Raw genomic sequence first — 22667 nt, forward strand, 5'->3', positions numbered from 1 at the left:
GTATTGCACCGTGGGGAAGACAGTAGACTGATAATTGGTGAGAACTGTATTGCACCGTTGGGAAGACAGTAGACTGATAATTGGTGAGAACTGTATTGCACCGTGGGGAAGACAGTAGACTGATAATTGGTGAGAACTGTATTGCACCGTGGGGAAGACAGTAGACTGATAATTGGAGGGCACTGTATTGCACCGTGGGGAAGACAGTAGACTGATAATTGGTGAGCACTGTATTGCACAGTTGGGAAGACAGTAGACTGATAATTGGTGAGAACTGTATTGCACCGTGGGGAAGACAGTAGACTGATAATTGGTGAGAACTGTATTGCACCGTGGGGAAGACAGTAGACTGATAATTGGTGAGAACTGTATTGCACCGTGGGGAAGACAGTAGACTGATAATTGGAGGGCACTGTATTGCACCGTGGGGAAGACAGTAGACTGATAATTGGTGAGAACTGTATTGCACTGTGGGAAAGACAGTAGACTGATAATTGGAGGGCACTGTATTGCACCGTGGGGAAGACAGTAGACTGATAATTGGTGAGAACTGTATTGCACCGTGGGGAAGACAGTAGACTGATAATTGGTGGGCACTGTATTGCACCGTGGGGAAGACAGTAGACTGATAATTGGTGAGAACTGTATTGCACCGTGGGGAAGACAGTAGACTGATAATTGGTGAGAACTGTATTGCACCGTGGGGAAGACAGTAGACTGATAATTGGTGAGAACTGTATTGCACCGTGGGGAAGACAGTAGACTGATAATTGGTGAGAACTGTATTGCACCGTGGGGAAGACAGTAGACTGATAATTGGAGGGCACTGTATTGCACCGTGGGGAAGACAGTAGACTGATAATTACTGAGAACTGTATTGCACCGTGGGGAAGACAGTAGACTGATAATTGGAGGGCACTGTATTGCACCTTGGGAAGACAGTAGACCGATAATTGGTGAGAACTGTATTGCACCGTTGGAAAGATAGTAGACAGGTAATTGGTGGGCACTGTATTGCACCGTGGGGAAGACAGTAGACTGATAATTGGTGAGAACTGTATTGCACCGTTGGGAAGACAGTAGACTGATAATTGGTGAGAACTGTATTGCACCGTGAGGAAGACAGTAGGCTGATAATTGGTGATAACTGTATTGCACCGTGGGGAAGACAGTAGACTGATAATTGGAGGGCACTGTATTGCACGGTGGGGAAGACAGTAGACTGATAATTGGTGAGAACTGTATTGCACCGTGGGGAAGACAGTAGACTGATAATTGGAGGGCATTGTATTGCACCGTGGGGATGACAGTAGACTGATAATTGGTGAGAACTGTATTGCACTGTGGGGAAGACAGTAGACTGATAATTGGTGATAACTGTATTGCACCGTGGGGAAGACAGTAGACTGATAATTGGTGAGAACTGTATTGCACCGTGGGGAAGACAGTAGACTGATAATTGGTGAGAACTGTATTGCACCGTGGGGAAGACAGTAGACTGATAATTGGAGGGCACTGTATTGCACCGTGGGGAAGACAGTAGACTGATAATTGGAGGGCATTGTATTGCACCGTGGGGAAGACAGTAGACTGATAATTGGTGAGAACTGTATTGCACCGTGGGGAAGACAGTAGACTGATAATTGGTGAGAACTGTATTGCACCGTGGGGAAGACAGTAGACTGATAATTGGAGGGCACTGTATTGCACCGTGGGGAAGACAGTAGACTGATAATTGGTGGGCACTGTATTGCACCGTTGGGAAGACAGTAGACTGATAATTGGTGAGAACTGTATTGCACCGTGGGGAAGACAGTAGACTGATAATTGGAGGGCACTGTATTGCACCGTGGGGAAGACAGTAGACTGATAATTGGTGAGAACTGTATTGCACCGTGGGGAAGACAGTAGACTGATAATTGGTGAGAACTGTATTGCACCGTGGGGAAGACAGTAGACTGATAATTGGTGAGAACTGTATTGCACCGTGGGGAAGACAGTAGACTGATAATTGGTGGGCACTGTATTGCACCGTGGGGAAGACAGTAGACTGATAATTTGTGTGCACTGTATTGCACCGTAGGGAAGACAGTAGACTGATAATTGGTGAGAACTGTATTGCACCGTGGGGAAGACAGTAGACTGATAATTGGTGAGAACTGTATTGCACCGTGGGGAAGACAGTAGACTGATAATTGGTGAGAACTGTATTGCACCGTGGGGAAGACAGTAGACCAATAATTGGAGGGCACTGTATTGCACCGTGCGGAAGACAGTACACTGATAATTGGTGGGCACTGTATTGCACCGTTGGGAAGACAGTAGACTGATAATTGGTGAGAACTGTATTGCACCGTTGGGAAGACAGTAGACTGATAATTGGTGAGAACTGTATTGCACCGTGGGGAAGACAGTAGACTGATAATTGGTGAGAACTGTATTGCACCGTGGGGAAGACAGTAGACTGATAATTGGAGGGCACTGTATTGCACCGTTGGGAAGACAGTAGACTGATAATTGGTGAGAACTGTATTGCACCGTGGGGAAGACAGTAGACTGATAATTGGTGAGAACTGTATTGCACCGTGGGGAAGACAGTAGACTGATAATTGGTGAGCACTGTATTGCACCGTGGGGAAGACAGTAGACTGATAATTGGTGAGAACTGTATTGCACCGTGGGGAAGACAGTAGACTGATAATTGGAGGGCACTGTATTGCACAGTGGGGAAGGCAGTAGACTGATAATTGGTGCGCACTGTATTGTACCATTGGGGAAACAGTAGACTGATAATTGGTGAGAACTGTATTGCACCGTGGGGAAGACAGTAGACTGATAATTGGAGGGCACTGTATTGCACCGTGGGGAAGACAGTAGACTGATAATTGGAGGGCACTGTATTGCACCGTGGGGAAGACAGTAGACTGATAATTGGTGAGAACTGTATTGCACCGTGGGGAAGACAGTAGACTGATAATTGGTGAGAACTGTATTGCACCGTGGGGAAGACAGTAGACTGATAATTGGAGGGCACTGTATTGCACCGTGGGGAAGACAGTAGACTGATAATTGGTGGGCACTGTATTGCACCGTGGGGAAGACAGTAGGCTGATAATTGGTGAGAACTGTATTGCACCGTGGGGAAGATAGTAGACTGATAATTGGAGGGCACTGTATTGCACCGTGGGGAAGACAGTAGACTGATAATTGGTGAGAACTGTATTGCACTGTGGGGAAGACAGTAGACTGATAATTGGTGAGAACTGTATTGCACCGTGGGGAAGACAGTAGACCGATAATTGGTGAGAACTGTATTGCACCGTGGGGAAGACAGTAGACTGATAATTGGTGAGAACTGTATTGCACCGTGGGGAAGACAGCAGACTGATAATTGGAGGGCACTGTATTGCACCGTGGGGAAGACAGTAGACTGATAATTGGAGGGCATTGTATTGCACCGTGGGGAAGACAGTAGACTGATAATTGGTGAGAACTGTATTGCACCGTGGGGAAGACAGTAGACTGATAATTGGTGAGAACTGTATTGCACCGTGGGGAAGACAGTAGACTGATAATTGGAGGGCACTGTATTGCACCGTGGGGAAGGCAGTAGACTGATAATTGGTGGGCACTGTATTGCACCGTTGGGAAGACAGTAGACTGATAATTGGTGAGAACTGTATTGCACCGTGGGGAAGACAGTAGACTGATAATTGGTGAGAACTGTATTGCACCGTGGGGAAGACAGTAGACTGATAATTGGTGAGCACTGTATTGCACCGTGGGGAAGACAGTAGACTGATAATTGGTGAGAACTGTATTGCACCGTGGGGAAGACAGTAGACTGATAATTGGAGGGCACTGTATTGCACCGTGGGGAAGACAGTAGACTGATAATTGGTGAGAACTGTATTGCACCGTTGGGAAGACAGTAGACTGATAATTGGTGAGAACTGTATTGCACCATGGGGAAGACAGTAGACTGATAATTGGTGGGCACTGTATTGCACTGTGGGGAAGACAGTAGACTGATAATTGGTGAGAACTGTATTGCACCGTGGGGAAGACAGTAGACTGATAATTGGAGGGCACTGTATTGCACCGTGGGGAAGACAGTAGACTGATAATTGGTGAGAACTGTATTGCACCGTGGGGAAGACAGTAGACTGATAATTGGTGAGAACTGTATTGCACCGTGGGGAAGACAGTAGACTGATAATTGGAGGGCACTGTATTGCACCGTGGGGAAGACAGTACACTGATAATTGGTGGGCACTGTATTGCACCGTGGGGAAGACAGTAGACTGATAATTGGTGAGAACTGTATTGCACCGTGGGGAAGACAGTAGACTGATAATTTATGAGAACTGTATTGCACAGTTGCGGAGACAGTAGACTGATAATTGGTGAGCACTGTATTGCACCGTGGGGAAGACAGTAGACTGATAATTGGAGGGCACTGTATTGCACCGTGGGGAAGACAGTAGACTGATAATTGGAGGGCATTGTATTGCACCGTGGGGAAGACAGTAGACTGATAATTGGTGAGAACTGTATTGCACCGTGGGGAAGATAGTAGACTGATAATTGGAGGGCACTGTATTGCACCGTGGGGAAGACAGTAGACTGATAATTGGTGAGAACTGTATTGCACCGTGGGGAAGACAGTAGACTGATAATTGGTGAGAACTGTATTGCACCGTGGGGAAGACAGTAGACTGATAATTGGTGAGAACTGTATTGCACCGTGGGGAAGACAGTAGACTGATAATTGGTGAGAACTGTATTGCACCGTGGGAAAGACAGTAGACTGATAATTGGAGGGCAGTGTATTGCACCGTGGGGAAGACAGTTCACTGATAATTGGGGGCACTGTATTGCACCGTGGGAAGACAGTAGACTGATAATTGGTGAGCACTGTATTGCACCGTGGGGAAGACAGTAGACTGATAATTGGTGAGAACTGTATTGCACCGTGGGGAAGACAGTAGACTGATAATTGGTGAGAACTGTATTGCACCGTGGGGAAGACAGTAGACTGATAATTGGTGAGAACTGTATTGCACCGTGGGGAAGACAGTAGACTGATAATTGGTGAGAACTGTATTGCACCGTGGGGAAGACAGTAGACTGATAATTGGAGGGCACTGTATTGCACCGTGGGGAAGACAGTAGACTGATAATTGGAGGGCACTGTATTGCACCGTGGGAAGACAGTAGACTGATAATTGGTGAGAACTGTATTGCACCGTGGGGAAGACAGTAGACTGATAATTGGTGAGAACTGTATTGCACCGTGGGGAAGACAGTAGACTGATAATTGGAGGGCACTGTATTGCACCGTTGGGAAGACAGTAGACTGATAATTGGTGAGAACTGTATTGCACCGTGGGGAAGACAGTAGACTGATAATTGTGAGAACTGTATTGCACCGTGGGAAGACAGTGGACTGATAATTGGTGAGAACTGTATTGCACCGTGGGGAAGACAGTAGACTGATAATTGGAGGGCACTGTATTGCACCGTGGGGAAGTCAGTAGACTGATAATTGGTGAGAACTGTATTGCACCGTTGGGAAGACAGTAGACTGATAATTGGTGAGAACTGTATTGCACAGTGGGGAAGACAGTAGACTGATAATTGGTGAGAACTGTATTGCACCGTGGGGAAGACAGTAGACTGATAATTGGTGAGAACTGTATTGCACCGTGGGGAAGACAGTAGACTGATAATTGGTGAGAACTGTATTGCACCGTGGGGAAGACAGTAGACTGATAATTGGAGGGCACTGTATTGCACCGTGGGGAAGACAGTACACTGATAATTGGTGGGCACTGTATTGCACCGTGGGGAAGACAGTAGACTGATAATTGGTGAGAACTGTATTGCACCGTGGGGAAGATAGTAGACTGATAATTGGAGGGCACTGTATTGCACCGTGGGGAAGACAGTAGACTGATAATTGGAGGGCACTGTATTGCACCATTGGGAAGACAGTAGACTGATAATTGGTGAGAACTGTATTGCACCGTGGGGAAGACAGTAGACTGATAATTGGTGGGCACTGTATTGCACCATGGGGAAGACAGTAGACTGATAATTGGTGAGAACTGTATTGCACCGTGGGGAAGACAGTAGACTGATAATTGGTGGGCACTGTATTGCACCGTGGGGAAGACAGTAGACTGATAATTGGTGAGAACTGTATTGCACCGTGGGGAAGACAGTAGACTGATAATTGGAGGGCACTGTATTGCACCGTGGGGAAGACAGTAGACTGATAATTGGTGGGCACTGTATTGCACCGTGGGGAAGACAGTAGACTGATAATTGGTGAGAACTGTATTGCACCGTGGGGAAGACAGTAGACTGATAATTGGTGAGAACTGTATTGCACCGTGGGGAAGACAGTAGACTGATAATTGGTGAGAACTGTTTTGCACCGTTGGGAAGACAGTAGACTGATAATTGGTGAGAACTGTATTGCACTGTGGGGAAGACAGTAGACTGATAATTGGAGGGCACTGTATTGCACCGTGGGGAAGACAGTAGACTGATAATTGGTGAGCACTGTATTGCACCGTGGGGAAGACAGTAGACTGATAATTGGTGAGAACTGTATTGCACCGTGGGGAAGATAGCAGACTGATAATTGGAGGGCACTGTATTGCACCGTGGTGAAGACAGTAGACTGATAATTGGAGGGCACTGTATTGCACCGTGGGGAAGACAGTAGACTGATAATTGGTGAGAACTGTATTGCACCGTTGGGAAGACAGTAGACTGATAATTGGTGAGAACTGTATTGCACCGTTGGGAAGACAGTAGACTGATAATTGGTGAGCACTGTATTGCACCGTGGGGAAGACAGTAGACTGATAATTGGTGAGAACTGTATTGCACCGTGGGGAAGACAGTAGACTGATAATTGGAGGGCACTGTATTGCACCATGGGGAAGACAGTAGACTGATAATTGGTGAGAACTATATTGCACAGTGGGGAAGACAGTAGACTGATAATTGGAGGGCACTGTATTGCACCTTGGGAAGACAGTAGACCGATAATTGGTGAGAACTGTATTGCACCGTTGGAAAGATAGTAGACAGGTAATTGGTGGGCACTGTATTGCACCGTGGGGAAGACAGTAGACTGATAATTGGTGAGAACTGTATTGCACCGTGGGGAAGACAGTAGACTGATAATTGGTGAGAACTGTATTGCACCGTGGGGAAGACAGTAGACTGATAATTGGTGAGAACTGTATTGCACCGTGGGGAAGACAGTAGACTGATAATTGGTGAGAACTGTATTGCACCGTGGGGAAGACAGTAGACTGATAATTGGAGGGCACTGTATTGCACCGTGGGGAAGTCAGTAGACTGATAATTGGTGAGAACTGTATTGCACCGTTGGGAAGACAGTAGACTGATAATTGGAGGGCATTGTATTGCACCGTTGGGAAGACAGTAGACTGATCATTGGTGAGAACTGTATTGCACCGTGGGGAAGACAGTAGACTGATAATTGGTGGGCACTGTATTGCACCGTGGGGAAGACAGTAGACTGATAATTGGTGAGAACTGTATTGCACCGTGGGGAAGACAGTAGACTGATAATTGGTGAGAACTGTATTGCACCGTAGGGAAGACAGTAGACTGATAATTGGTGAGAACTGTATTGCACCGTGGGGAAGACAGTAGACTGATAATTGGAGGGCACTGTATTGCACAATGGGGAAGACAGTGGACTGATAATTGGGGTGAACTGTATTGCACCGTGGGGAAGACAGTAGACTGATAATTGGAGGGCACTGTATTGCACTGTAGGGAAGACAATAGACTGATGATTGGTGAGAACTGAATTACACCGTAGGGAAGACAGTAGACTGATAATTGGTGAGAACTGTATTGCACCGTGGGGAAGACAGTAGACTGATAATTGGTGAGAACTGTATTGCACCGTGGGGAAGACAGTAGACTGATAATTGGTGAGAACTGTATTGCACCGTGGGGAAGACAGTAGACTGATAATTGGAGGGCACTGTATTGCACCGTGGGGAAGACAGTAGACTGATAATTGGTGAGCACTGTATTGCACCGTGGGGAAGACAGTAGACTGATAATTGGTGAGAACTGTATTGCACCGTGGGGAAGACAGTAGACTGATAATTGGAGGGCACTGTATTGCACCATGGGGAAGACAGTAGACTGATAATTGGTGGGCACTTTATTGCACCATTGCGAAGACAGTAGACTGATAATTGATGAGAACTGTATTGCCCCGTGGGGAAGACAGTAGACTGATAATTGGTGGGCAATGTATTGCACCATTGGGAAGACAGTAGACTGATAATTGGTGAGAACTGTATTGCACTGTGGGGAAGACAGTAGATTGATAATTGGGGGCACTGTATTGCACCGTGGGGAAGACAGTAGACTGATAATTGGTGAGCACTGTATTGCACCGTGGGGAAGACAGTAGACTGATAATTGGTGAGAACTGTATTGCACCGTGGGGAAGACAGTAGACTGATAATTGGTGAGAACTGTATTGCACCGTGGGGAAGACAGTAGACTGATAATTGGAGGGCACTGTATTGCACCGTGGGGAAGACAGTAGACTGATAATTGGAGGGCATTGTATTGCACCGTGGGGAAGACAGTAGACTGATAATTGGTGAGAACTGTATTGCACCGTGGGGAAGACAGTAGACTGATAATTGGTGAGAACTGTATTGCACCGTGGGGAAGACAGTAGACTGATAATTGGTGAGAACTGTATTGCACCGAGGGGAAGACAGTAGACTGATAATTGGTGGGCACTGTATTGCACCGTGGGGAAGACAGTAGCCAGATAATTAGTGAAAACTGTATTGCACCGTGGGGAAAACAGTAGACTGATAATTTGTGCGCACTGTATTGTACCGTAGAGAAGACAGTAGACTGATAATTGGTGAGAACTGTATTGCACCGTGGGGAAGACAGTAGACTGATAATTAGTGAGAACTGTATTGCACCGTGGGGAAGACAGTAGACTGATAATTGCTGGGCAATGTATTGCACCGTTGGGAAAACAGTGGACTGATAATTGGTGAGAACTGTATTCAACTGTGGGGAAGACAGTAGACTGATAATTGGAGGGCACTGTATTGCACCGTGGGGAAGACAGTAGACTGATAATTGGTGAGAACTGTATTGCACCGTGGGGAAGACAGTAGACTGATAATTGGTGGGCACTGTATTGCACCGTGGGGAAGACAGTAGACTGATAATTGGTGAGAACTGTATTGCACCGTGGGGAAGACAGTAGACTGATAATTGGTGAGAACTGTATTGCACCGTGGGGAAGACAGTAGACTGATAATTGGTGAGAACTGTATTGCACCGTTGGGAAGACAGTAGACTGATAATTGGTGAGAACTGTATTGCACCGTGGGGAAGACAGTAGATTGATAATTGGTGAGAACTGTATTGCACCGTGGGGAAGACAGTAGACTGATAATTGGAGGGCACTGTATTGCACCGTGGGGAAGACAGTAGACTGATAATTGATGAGAACTTTATTGCACCGTGGGGAAGACAGTAGACTGATAATTGGTGAGCACTGTATTGCACCGTGGGGAAGACAGTAGACTGATAATTGGTGAGAACTGTATTGCACCGTGGGGAAGACAGTAGACTGATAATTGGAGGGCACTGTATTGCACCGTTGGGAAGACAGTAGACTGATAATTGGTGAGAACTGTATTGCACCGTGGGGAAGACAGTAGACTGATAATTGGTGAGAACTGTATTGCACCGTGGGGAAGACAGTAGACTGATAATTGGAGGGCACTGTATTGCACCGTGGGGAAGACAGTAGACTGATAATTGGAGGGCATTGTATTGCACCGTGGGGAAGACAGTAGACTGATAATTGGTGAGAACTGTATTGCATCGTGGGGAGGATAGTAGACTGATAATTGGTGGGCACTGTATTGCACCATTGGGAAGACAGTAGACTGATAATTGGTGAGAACTGTATTGCACCGTTGGGAAGACAGTAGACTGATAATTGGTGAGCACTGTATTGCACCGTGGGGAAGACAGTAGACTGATAATTGGTGAGAACTGTATTGCACCGTGGGGAAGACAGTAGACTGATAATTGGTGGGCACTGTATTGCACCGTGGGGAAGACAGTAGACTGATAATTGGTGAGAACTGTATTGCACCGTGGGGAAGACAGTAGACTGATAATTGGTGAGAACTGTATTGCACCGTGGGGAAGACAGTAGACTGATAATTTGTCAGAACTGTATTGCACCGTGGGGAAGACAGTAGACTGATAATTGGTGAGAACTGTATTGCACCGTGGGGAAGACAGTAGACTGATAATTGGAGGGCAGTGTATTGCACCGCGGGGAAGGCAGTAGACTGATAATTGGAGGGCATTGTACTGCACGGTGGGGAAGACAGTAGACTGATAATTGGTGAGAACTGTATTGCACCGTGGGGAAGACAGTAGACTGATAATTGGTGGGCACTGTATTGCACCGTTGGGAAAACAGTAGACTGATAATTGGTGAGAACTGTATTGCACCGTGGGGAAGACAGTAGACTGATAATTGGTGAGAACTGTATTGCACCGTGGGGAAGATAGTAGACTGATAATTGGAGGGCATTGTATTGCACCGTGGGGAAGACAGTAGACTGATAATTGGAGGGCACTGTATTGCACCGTGGGGAAGACAGTAGACTGATAATTGGTGAGAACTGTATTGCACCGTGGGGAAGACAGTAGACTGATAATTGGTGGGCACTGTATTGCACCGTTGGGAAGACAGTAGACTGATAATTGGTGAGAACTGTATTACACTGTGGGGAAGACAGTAGACTGATAATTGAAGGGCACTGTATTGCACCGTCGGGAAGACAGTAGACTGATAATTGGTGAGAACTGTATTGCACCGTGGGGAAGACAGTAGACTGATAATTGGTGGGCACTGTATTGCACCGTGGGGAAGACAGTAGACTGATAATTGGTGAGAACTGTATTGCACCATGGGGAAGACAGTAGACTGATAATTGGTGAGAACTGTATTGCACCGTGGGGAAGACAGTAGACTGATAATTGGTGAGAACTGTATTGCACCGTGGGGAAGACAGTAGACTGATAATTGGTGAGAACTGTATTGCACCGTGGGGAAGACAGTAGACTGATAATTGGTGAGAACTGTATTGCACCGTGGGGAAGACAGTAGACTGATAATTGGAGGGCACTGTATTGCACCGTGGGGAAGACAGTAGACTGATAATTGGTGAGAACTGTATTGCACCGTGGGGAAGACAGTAGACTGATAATTGGTGAGCACTGTATTGCACCGTTGGGAAGACAGTAGACTGATAATTGGTGAGAACTGTATTGCACCGTGGGGAAGACAGTAGACTGATAATTGGAGGGCTGTGTATTTCACCGCGGGGAAGACAGTGGACTGATATTTAGAGGGCACTGTATTGCACCTTGGGAAGACAGTAGACCTATAATTGGTGAGAACTGTATTGCACCGTGGATAAGACAGTAGACTAATAATTGGAGGGCACTGTATTGCACCGTGGGGAAGACAGTACACTGATAATTGGTGGGCACTGTATTGCACCGTGGGGAAGACAGTAGACTGATAATTGGAGGGCACTGTATTGCACCGTGGGGAAGACAGTAGACTGATAATTGGAGGGCACTGTATTGCACCGTGGGGAAGGCAGTAGACTGATAATTGGTGGGCACTGTATTGCACCGTTGGGAAGACAGTAGACTGATAATTGGTGGGCACTGTATTGCACCGTGGGGAAGACAGTAGACTGATAATTGGTGGGCACTGTATTGCACCTTGGGAAGACAGTAGACCGATAATTGGTGAGAACTGTATTGCACCGTGGGGAAGACAGTAGACTGATAATTGGTGAGAACTGTATTGCACCGTGGGGAAGACAGTAGACTGATAATTGGTGAGAACTGTATTGCACCGTGGGGAAGACAGTAGACTGATAATTGGTGAGAACTGTATTGCACCGTGGGGAAGATAGCAGACTGATAATTGGAGGGCACTGTATTGCACCGTGGGGAAGACAGTAGACTGATAATTGGAGGGCACTGTATTGCACCGTGGGGAAGACAGTAGACTGATAATTGGTGAGAACTGTATTGCACCGTTGGGAAGACAGTAGACTGATAATTGGTGAGAACTGTATTGCACCGTGGGGAAGACAGTAGACTGATAATTGGAGGGCACTGTATTGCACCGTTGGGAAGACAGTAGACTGATCATTGGTGAGAACTGAATTGCACCGTAGGGAAGACAGTAGACTGATAATTGGTGAGAACTGTATTGCACGGTGGGGAAGACAGTAGACTGATAATTGGAGGGCACTGTATTGCACCGTGGGGAAGACAGTAGACTGATAATTGGTGAGAACTGTATTGCACCGTGGGGAAGACAGTAGACTGATAATTGGTGAGAACTGTATTGCACCGTGGGGAAGACAGTAGACTGATAATTGGAGGGCACTGTATTGCACCGTGGGGAAGACAGTAGACTGATAATTGGTGAGAACTGTATTGCACCGTGGGGAAGACAGTAGACTGATAATTGGTGAGAACTGTATTGCACCGTTGGGAAGACAGTAGACTGATAATTGGTGAGAACTGTATTGCACAGTGGGGAAGACAGTAGACTGATAATTGGTATGAACTGTATTGCACCGTGGGGAAGACAGTAGACTGATAATTGGAGGGCACTGTATTGCACCGTGGGGAAGACAGTAGACTGATAATTGGTGAGAACTGTATTGCACCGTGGGGAAGACAGTAGACTGATAATTGGTGGCACTGTATTGCACCGTGGGGAAGACAGTAGACTGATAATTGGTGTGAACTGTATTGCACCGTGGGGAAGACAGTAGACTGATAATTGGAGGGCACTGTATTGCACCGTTGGGAAGACAGTAGACTGATCATTGGTGAGAACTGTATTGCACCGTGGGGAAGACAGTAGACTGATAATTGGTGAGAACTGTATTGCACCGTGGGGAAGATAGAGACTGATAATTGGAGGCACTGTATTGCACCGTGGTGAAGACAGTAGACTGATAATTGGAGGGCACTGTATTGCACCGTGGGGAAGACAGTAGACTGATAATTGGTGAGAACTGTATTGCATCGTGGGAAGACAGTAGACTGATAATTGGTGGGCACTGTATTGCACCGTTGGGAAGACAGTAGACTGATAATTGGTGAGAACTGTATTGCACCGTGGGGAAGACAGTAGACTGATAATTGGAGGGCACTGTATTGCACCGTAGGGAAGACAGTAGACTGATAATTGCTGAGAACTGTATTGCACCGTGATGAAGACTGTAGACTGATAAGTGGTGGGCACTCTATTGCACCGTGGGGAAGACAGTAGACCGATTTTTGGTAAGAACTGTATTGCACCATGGGAAGACAGTGGACTGATAATTGGTGAGAACTGTATTGCACCGTGGGGAAGTTGGTAGACTGATAATTGGTGAGAACTGTATTGCACCGTTGGGAAGACAGTAGACTGATAATTGGTGAGAACTGTATTGCACCGTGGGGAAGACAGTAGACTGATAATTGGAGGGCACTGTATTGCACCGTGGGGAAGACAGTAGACTGATAATTGGAGGGCACTGTATTGCACCGTGGGGAAGACAGTAGACTGATAATTGGTGAAAACTGTATTGCATAGTGGAGAGGATAGCAGACTGATAATTGGTGGGCTCTGTATTGCACCGTTGGGAAGACAGTAGACTGATATTTGGTAAGAACTGTATTGCACCGTGGGGAAGACAGTAGACTGATAATTGGTGAGAACTGTATTGCACCGTGGGGAAGACAGTAGACTGATAATTGGAGGGCACTGTATTGCACCGTGGGGAAGACAGTAGACTGATAATTGGAGGGCACTGTATTGCACCGTGGGGAAGACAGTAGACTGATAATTGGTGAGAACTGTATTGCACCGTGGGGAAGACAGTAGACTGATAATTGGTGGGCAATGTATTGCACCGTTGGGAAGACAGTAGACTGATAATTGGTGAGAACTGTATTGCACCGTGGGGAAGACAGTAGACTGATAATTGGTGAGAACTGTATTGCACTGTGGGGAAGACAGTAGATTGATAATTGGAGGGCACTGTATTGCACCGCGGTGAAGACAGTAGACTGATAATTAGTGAGAATTGTATTGCACCATGGGGAAGATAGTAGACTGATAATTGGAGGGCACTGTATTGCACCATGGTGAAGACAGTAGACTGATAATTGGAGGGCACTGTATTGCACCATGGGGAAGACAGTAGACAGATAATTGGTGAGAACTGTATCGCACCGTGGGGAAGGCAGTATACTGATAATTGTTGGGCACTGTATTGCACCATTGGGAAAACAGTGGACTGATAATTGGTGAGAACTGTATTGCACCGTGGGGAAGACAGTAGACTGATAATTGGAGGGCACTGTATTGCACCGTGGGGAAGACAGTAGACTGATAATTGGTGAGAACTGTATTGCACCGTGGGGAAGACAGTAGACTGATAATTGGTGGGCACTGTATTGCACCGTGGGGAAGACAGTAGACTGATAATTGGTGAGAACTGTATTGCACCGTGGGGAAGACAGTAGACTGATAATTGGTGAGAACTGTATTGCACCGTTGGGAAGACAGTAGACTGATAATTGGTGAGAACTGTATTGCACCGTGGGGAAGACAGTAGACTGATAATTGGTGAGAACTGTATTGCACCGTGGGGAAGACAGTAGACTGATAATTGGTGAGAACTGTATTGCACCGTGGGGAAGACAGTAGACTGATAATTGGTGGGCACTGTATTGCACCGTGGGGAAGACAGTAGACTGATAATTGGTGAGAACTGTATTGCACCGTGGGGAAGATAGTAGACTGATAATTGGAGGGCACTGTATTGCACCGTGGGGAAGACAGTAGACTGATAATTGGTGAGAACTGTATTGCACCGTGGGGAAGACAGTAGACTGATAATTGGTGAGAACTGTATTGCACCGTGGGGAAGACAGTAGACTGATAATTGGAGGGCACTGTATTGCACCGTGGGGAAGACAGTAGACTGATAATTGGAGGGCATTGTATTGCACCGTGGGGAAGACAGTAGACTGATAATTGGTGAGAACTGTATTGCTTCGTGGGGAGGATAGGAGACTGATAATTGGTGGGCTCTGTATTGCACCATTGGGAAGACAGTAGACTCATAATTGGTGATAACTGTATGCACCGTGGAGAAGACAGTAGACTGATAATTGGAGGGCACTGTATTGCACCGTGGGGAAGACAGTAGACTGATAATTGGTGAGAACTGTATTGCACCGTGGGGAAGATAGTAGACAGATAAATAGTGGGCACTGTATTGCACTGCGGGGAACACAGTAGACTGATAATTGGTGATAACTTTATGCACCGTGGGGAAGACAGTAGACTGTTGATTGGTGAGAACTGTATTGCACCGTGGGGAAGACAGTAGACTGATAATTGGTGAGAACTGTATTGCACCGTGGGGAAGACAGTAGACTGATAATTGTTGAGAACTGTATTGCACCGTGGGGAAGACAGTAGACTGATAATTGGAGGGCACTGTATTGCACCGTTGGGAAGACAGTAGACTGATCATTGGTGAGAACTGTATTGCACCGTGGGGAAGACAGTAGACTGATAATTGGTGAGAACTGTATTGCACGGTGGGGAAGACAGTAGACTGATAATTGGAGGGCACTGTATTGCACTGTAGGGAAGACAATAGACTGATAATTGGTGAGAACTGTATTGCACGGTAGGGAAGACAGTAGACTGATAATTGGTGAGAACTGTATTGCACCGTGGGGAAGACAGTAGACTGATAATTGGAGGGCACTGTATTGCACCGTGGGGAAGACAGTAGACTGCTAATTGGTGATAACTGTATGCACCGTGAAGAAGACAGTAGACTGATAATTGGTGAGAACTGTATTGCACCGTTGGGAAGACAGTAGACTGATAATTGGTGAGAGCTGTATTGCACCGTGGGGAAGACAGTAGACTGATAATTGGTATGAACTGTATTGCACCGTGGGGAAGACAGTAGACTGATAATTGGAGGGCACTGTATTGCACCGTGGGAAGACAGTAGACTGATAATTGGTGAGAACTGTATTGTACCGTGGGGAAGACAGTAGACTGATAATTGGTTGGCACTGTATTGCACCGTGGGGAAGACAGTAGACTGATAATTGGTGAGAAATGTATTGCACCGTGGGGAAGATAGCAGACTGATAATTGGAGGGCTCTGTATTGCACCGTTGTGAAGACAGTAGACTGATATTTGGTATGAACTGTATTGCACCGTTGGGAAGTCAGTGGACTGATAATTGGTGAGAACTGTATTGCACCGTGGGGAAGATAGCAGAATGATAATTGGAGCGCAGTGTATTGCACCGTGGTGAAGACAGAAGACTGATAATTGGAGGGCATTGTATTGCACCGTGGGGAAGACAGTAGACTGATAATTGGTGAAAACTGTATTGCATCGTGGGGAGACAGTAGACTGATAATTGGTGGGCACTGTATTGCACCATTGGGAAGACAGTAGACTGATAATTGGTGAGAACTGTATTGCCCCGTGGGGAAGACAGTAGACTGATAATTGGAGGGCACTGTATTGCACCGTGGGGAAGGCAGTAGACTGATAATTGGTGAGAACTGTATTGCACCGTTGGGAAAACAGTAGACTGATAATTGTTTGGCACTGTATTGCACCGTGGGAAAGACAGCAGACTGATAATTTGTGAGAACTGTATTGCACCATGGGGAAGACAGTAGACTGATAATTGGTGAGAACTGTATTGCACCGTGGGGAAGACAGTAGACTGATAATTGGTGAGAACTGTATTGCACCGTGGGGAAGACAGTAGACTGATAATTGGTGAGAACTGTATTGCACCGTGGGGAAGATAGTAGACTGATAATTGGAGGGCACTGTATTGCACCGTGGTGAAGACAGTAGACTGATAATTGGAGGGCATTGTATTGCACCGTGGGGAACACAGTTGACTGATAATTGGTGAGAACTGTATTGCACCGTGGGGAAGACAGTAGACTGATAATTGGTGGGCACTGTATTGCACCGTTGGGAAGACAGTAGACTGATAATTGGTGAGAACTGTATTGCACCGTGGGGAAGACAGTAGACTGATAATTGGTGAGAACTGTATTGCACCGTCGGGAAGACAGTAGGCTGATAATTGGAGGGCACTGTATTGCACCGTGGTGAAGACAGTAGACTGATAATTGGAGGGCATTGTATTGCACCGTGGGGAAGACAGTAGACTGATAATTGGTGAAAACTGTATTGCATAGTGGAGAGGATAGCAGATTGATAATTGGTGGGCTCTGTATTGCACCGTTGGGAAGACAGTAGACTGATATTTGGTAAGAACTGTATTGCACCGTGGGGAAGACAGTAGACTGATAATTGGTGAGAACTGTATTGCACCGTGGGGAAGACAGTAGACTGATAATTGGAGTGCCCTGTATTGCACCGTGGGGAAGACAGTAGACTGATAATTGGTGAGAACTGTATTGCACTGTGGGGAAGACAGTAGACTGATAATTGGAGGGCACTGTATTGCACCGTAGGGAAGACAGTAGACTGATAATTGGAGGGCACTGTATTGCACTGTGGGGAAGACAGTAGACTGATAATTGGTGAAAACTGTATTGCATCGTGGAGAGGATAGCAGACTGATAATTGGTGGGCTCTGTATTGCACCGTTGGGAAGACAGTAGACTGATAATTGGTGAGAACTGTATTGCACCGTGGGGAAGACAGTAGACTGATAATTGGAGGGCACTGTATTGCACCGTAGGGAAGACAGTGGACTGATAATTGGTGAGAACTGTATTGCACCGTTGGGAAGACAGTAGACTGATAATTGGTGGGCACTGTATTGCACCGTGGGGAAGACAGTAGACCGATTTTTGGTAAGAACTGTATTGCACCATGGGAAGACAGTGGACTGATAATTGGTGAGAACTGTATTGCACCGTGGGGAAGTTGGTAGACTGATAATTGGTGAGAACTGTATTGCACCGTTGGGAAGACAGTAGACTGATAATTGGTGAGAACTGTATTGCACCGTGGGGAAGACAGTAGACTGATAATTGGTGAGAACTGTATTGCACCGTGGGGAAGACAGTAGACTGATAATTGGTGAGAACTCTATTGTACCGTGGGGAAGACAGTAGACTGATAATTGGTTGGCAATCTATTGCACCGTGGAGAAGACAGTAGACTGATAATTGGTGAGAACTGTATTGCACCGTTGGGAAGACAGTAGACTGATAATTGGAGGGCACTGTATTGCACCGTGGGGAAGACAGTAGACTGATAATTGGTGAGAACTGTATTGCACCGTGGGGAAGACAGTAGACTGATAATTGGTGAGAACTGTATTGCACCGTGGGGAAGATAGCAGACTGATAATTGGAGGGCAGTGTATTGCACCGTGGTGAAGACAGAAGACTGATAATTGGAGGGCATTGTATTGCACCGTGGGGAAGACAGTAGACTGATAATTGGTGAAAACTGTATTGCATCGTGGAGAGTATAGCAGACTGATAATTGGTGGGCACTGTATTGCACCGTTGGGAAGACAGTAGACTGATAATTGGTGAGAACTGTTTTGCTCTGTTGGGAAGACAGTAGACTGATAATTGGAGGGCCCTGTATTGCACCGTAGGGAAGACAGTGGACTGATAATTGGTGAGAACTGTATTGCACCGTGGGGAAGACAGTAGACTGATAAGTGGTGGGCACTGTATTGCACCGTGGGGAAGACAGTAGACTGATAATTGGTGAGAACTGTATTGCACCGTGGGGAAGACAGTAGACTGATAATTGGTGAGAACTGTATTGCACCGTGGGGAAGACAGTAGACTGATAATTGGTGAGAACTGTATTGCACCGTTGGGAAGACAGTAGACTGATAATTGGTGAGAACTGTATTGCACCGTGGGGAAGACAGTAGACTGATAATTGGTGAGAACTGTATTGCACCGTGGGGAAGACAGTAGACTGATAATTGGAGGGCACTGTATTGCACCGTGGGGAAGACAGTAGACTGATAATTGGAGGGCACTGTATTGCACCGTGGGGAAGACAGTAGACTGATAATTGGTGAGAACTGTATTGCACCGTGGGGAAGACAGTAGACTGATAATTGGTGAGAACTGTATTGCACCGTTGGGAAGACAGTAGACTGATAATTGGAGGGCACTGTATTGCACCGTTGGGAAGACAGTAGACTGATCATTGGTGAGAACTGTATTGCACCGTGGGGAAGACAGTAGACTGATAATTGGAGGGCACTGTATTGCACCGTGGGGAAGACAGTACACTGATAATTGGTGGGCACTGTATTGCACCGTTGGGAAGACAGTAGACTGATAATTGGTGAGAACTGTATTGCACCGTTGGGAAGACAGTAGACTGATAATTGGTGAGAACTGTATTGCACCGTGGGGAAGACAGTAGACTGATAATTGGTGGGCACTGTATTGCACCGGGGGTTGACGGTAGGCTGATAATTGGTAAACGTTGTATTGCACTGAGAGGGACGATAGTATGCTGATAATTGGCATGTGCTCTATTGCATGGAAGGGAGAACGGTAGGCTGATTAGGAGCATGAAGTGCTCTTTCCGAGCATTGAATGGTCTCGCACAACTTGGGCCGTGATGTCAGCCTCTCCCTCCCGAATTACCTCCCCAAATTCCCCTGCTCACACTGCGAACTGTCTTAAGGGTGCAAACAAACTACCGGTGTTCTAGAAACACCCACAAAGTGCTGGTGGAACGCAGCAGGCCAGGCAGCATCTATAGGAAGAAGTACAGTCGACGTTTCGGGCCGAAACATTGGCTGTACTTCTTCCTGTAGATGCTGCCTGGCCTGCTGAATTCCACCAGTACTTTATGTGTGTTGCTACAATTTCCAGCATCTGCAGATTTTGTCATGTTTCTGGTGTACTAGAAAACTGGCAGGAAATTTTCATTCTAAAGTCAGCCGAGTGTGGATTTTTGAAGAGGGAGTGTGAGTTGGAAGAGAAGGGTTCTAGGCCTAGGCCTACGGGCAATTCTGATAAGGTTAATGATGAAAAATTGCAATCTTCTGAGTCACTTCACTGCACTAGCGCAACAACAGACACAAAAAAGTACATTTTTTTTTACCAAACTATAAAAGATTATTTATACAACAAATACATAAAGTACAAAGATATACAAGACAGTGAATAAATTCAAATTAAAATACGATTACCACTGTCTGTAAAACAGTCAATTCCCTGGGGGCCCACTGCTCCCGGAAATCCCCCGCTCTACCTGTTGTGACCGCAGGCTCCCTCGCCAAGGACAGCTGAGCACGAACGCATCCTCAGAAGAGGGGCAGGCAGTCGGCCCGGGAAGAGCCCTCGACTTTCTGCGGCTTGGACCCATGAATAGCCATCTTGGCCAGGCCCAGGAGCAAGCCCACCAATAGACCCTCCTCGTGACCCGCCCCTTCCGTACTGGGGGCCTGTATAAAAGGAGTGTTGGGTTGAAGTGCAACCAGAACCTGAGCAGCAGCCCCTCTGGATGCTCAAACCTCTCACACTCCATATAAGCCTGGAACACTGACTCCTCCCACCACAGAATGGACAGGGCAGGGTGTCAGTGAACCTGCTTAAAAACCTGTTGCCCGGCACTACCCGACGAAACACCTTCCAGCCCAGATCAATCCCATTATGCATGGAAAGGACCCCTGCATAAAGAGATTTTCACTGGAAACCTCCTCCACTGCCAGATAGTGAAAACAGACAGCCAAGGTAAGTTTGGTCGGTAGACAAAGGCAAGGAAGTAAATGTTGTGCAAGAGTAGCCCGTACAAGAAACACTTTGAAGCATCACGGAAGAACATGGTGGGCATCCCCATGAGATGCCTCATATTGTGTGGGACCCTCTCCCACGTGGTATCCCAAGGTCTGGGTCCAACAAGCACTCTGGCCCACCAGGCAGTGGTGCAGCCAAAACATCTACTTCCACGAGCCCCCTCGACATCTACTGTGAGAGGATGCAGACCAGTGCCCCTCACAGCTAGAGCACAGGAGCACCCCGCCTGGACGAGACTGGACCCCATACCCTCAACAGCTCTTGGTAAAAGTGAGGCAGTTTCCTCAAAGCGACACAGCTGATGCTGTGAACTGGAAGCCACATGCCCTCCTGCAGGCAATGTCCCCATCTGACAGGGTGGTCACTGTACAGGTATCTCTGCAGGGTCCTGAGGCAGAGATCCGACAGCTGGGTGCACACACACCAATGACTGACTGCGCTCTGCGATCGGAAGACTCATGACCGCTGCAGAGACCCAACGCCTCCTGTTGCCCAAGTTCACCAGCCTCTTCTGGGTCCTGAACACAAAAGCAGTGGGTGGGACTAAAGTAATCAGCCAGTACCATATCTTTACAATGAAAGCTACTTATCAATGGGTTTTACATGGACTGGTGATCCAAATTGTCCTACTCTATTGTGCCTAGTCTGTGGCAAACAACTTCCAAATGTAGCAATGGCTTCAGCAAAACTGAGAAGACACTTAACTATAAATCTCAGCCATATGACATGTTAAAAAAATAATGTCAGAGTCAATAAGAAGACTCAGGAAGCAAGTTTAAAGGCATCCATTAGTCTTGCGAGACCACGGATCTGCACCTGGAAAGTCTTCACTCTCCAGGGCGCAGGCCTGGGCAAGGTTGTATGGAAGATCAGCAGTTGCCCATGCTGCAAGTCTCCCCTCTCCACGACACCAATGTTGTCCAAGGGAAGGGCATTAGGACTCATACAGCTTGGCACCAGTGTCATCGCAGAGCAATGTGTGATTAAGTGCCTTGCTCAAGGACACAACACGTTTCCTCGGCTGGGGCTCGAACTCACGACCTTCAGGTAGCTGGTCTACTGCCTTAACCACTTGGCCACCTGCTCACAGAAGCAAGTTATTTAGTAGCTTTAAGACCAGCTCACTCAAGAATGTCTAAAAAACTGTGTGAAAACCTGGACAAAGAGCACACCAATCTCCTGCTGCATACAGAAACCTGGTGGATTAGCAGAGGAAGAGTTCTCAACAGGGTGTTGGAACTGAAAGGTGCATTGCAGGAGTACCTTCAAGAACTGAAAGGTGAATTGCAGGAAGACTTTCAAGAAAATAGTAGGCCAGATTCTGCTAAGAGCTTTGAAGATGAAGAATGGTTGCAGAAACTAGCCTAGTTAACAGACATTTTTCATCATATGAACCAGTTGAACAAGTGTCTGCAAGGCCCTGGAGAAAATGTTTTGACTTCAAATGACAAGATTCTTGGATTTAAAAGGAAATGGAATCTTTGGAAAAATCATGCTGTAAAAGGAAATCTTGAAATGTTTCCATTGCTGCTTGGGCTTGAGAGTAAAGGCCAATTTATATCTCTGTGTCGAATCTACGCCGTAGGTACGGCGTAGCCGCACACCCTATGCCGTAGCCTGATGCGCACCTCTCCAAAAATGTAACTGCGCGTCGCGGCGACGCAGACTGCAACAACTGTGA

The sequence above is a fragment of the Mobula hypostoma genome, chromosome 7, assembly GCF_963921235.1.
Source record: "Mobula hypostoma chromosome 7, sMobHyp1.1, whole genome shotgun sequence".
Classification (NCBI taxonomy): domain Eukaryota; kingdom Metazoa; phylum Chordata; class Chondrichthyes; order Myliobatiformes; family Myliobatidae; genus Mobula; species Mobula hypostoma.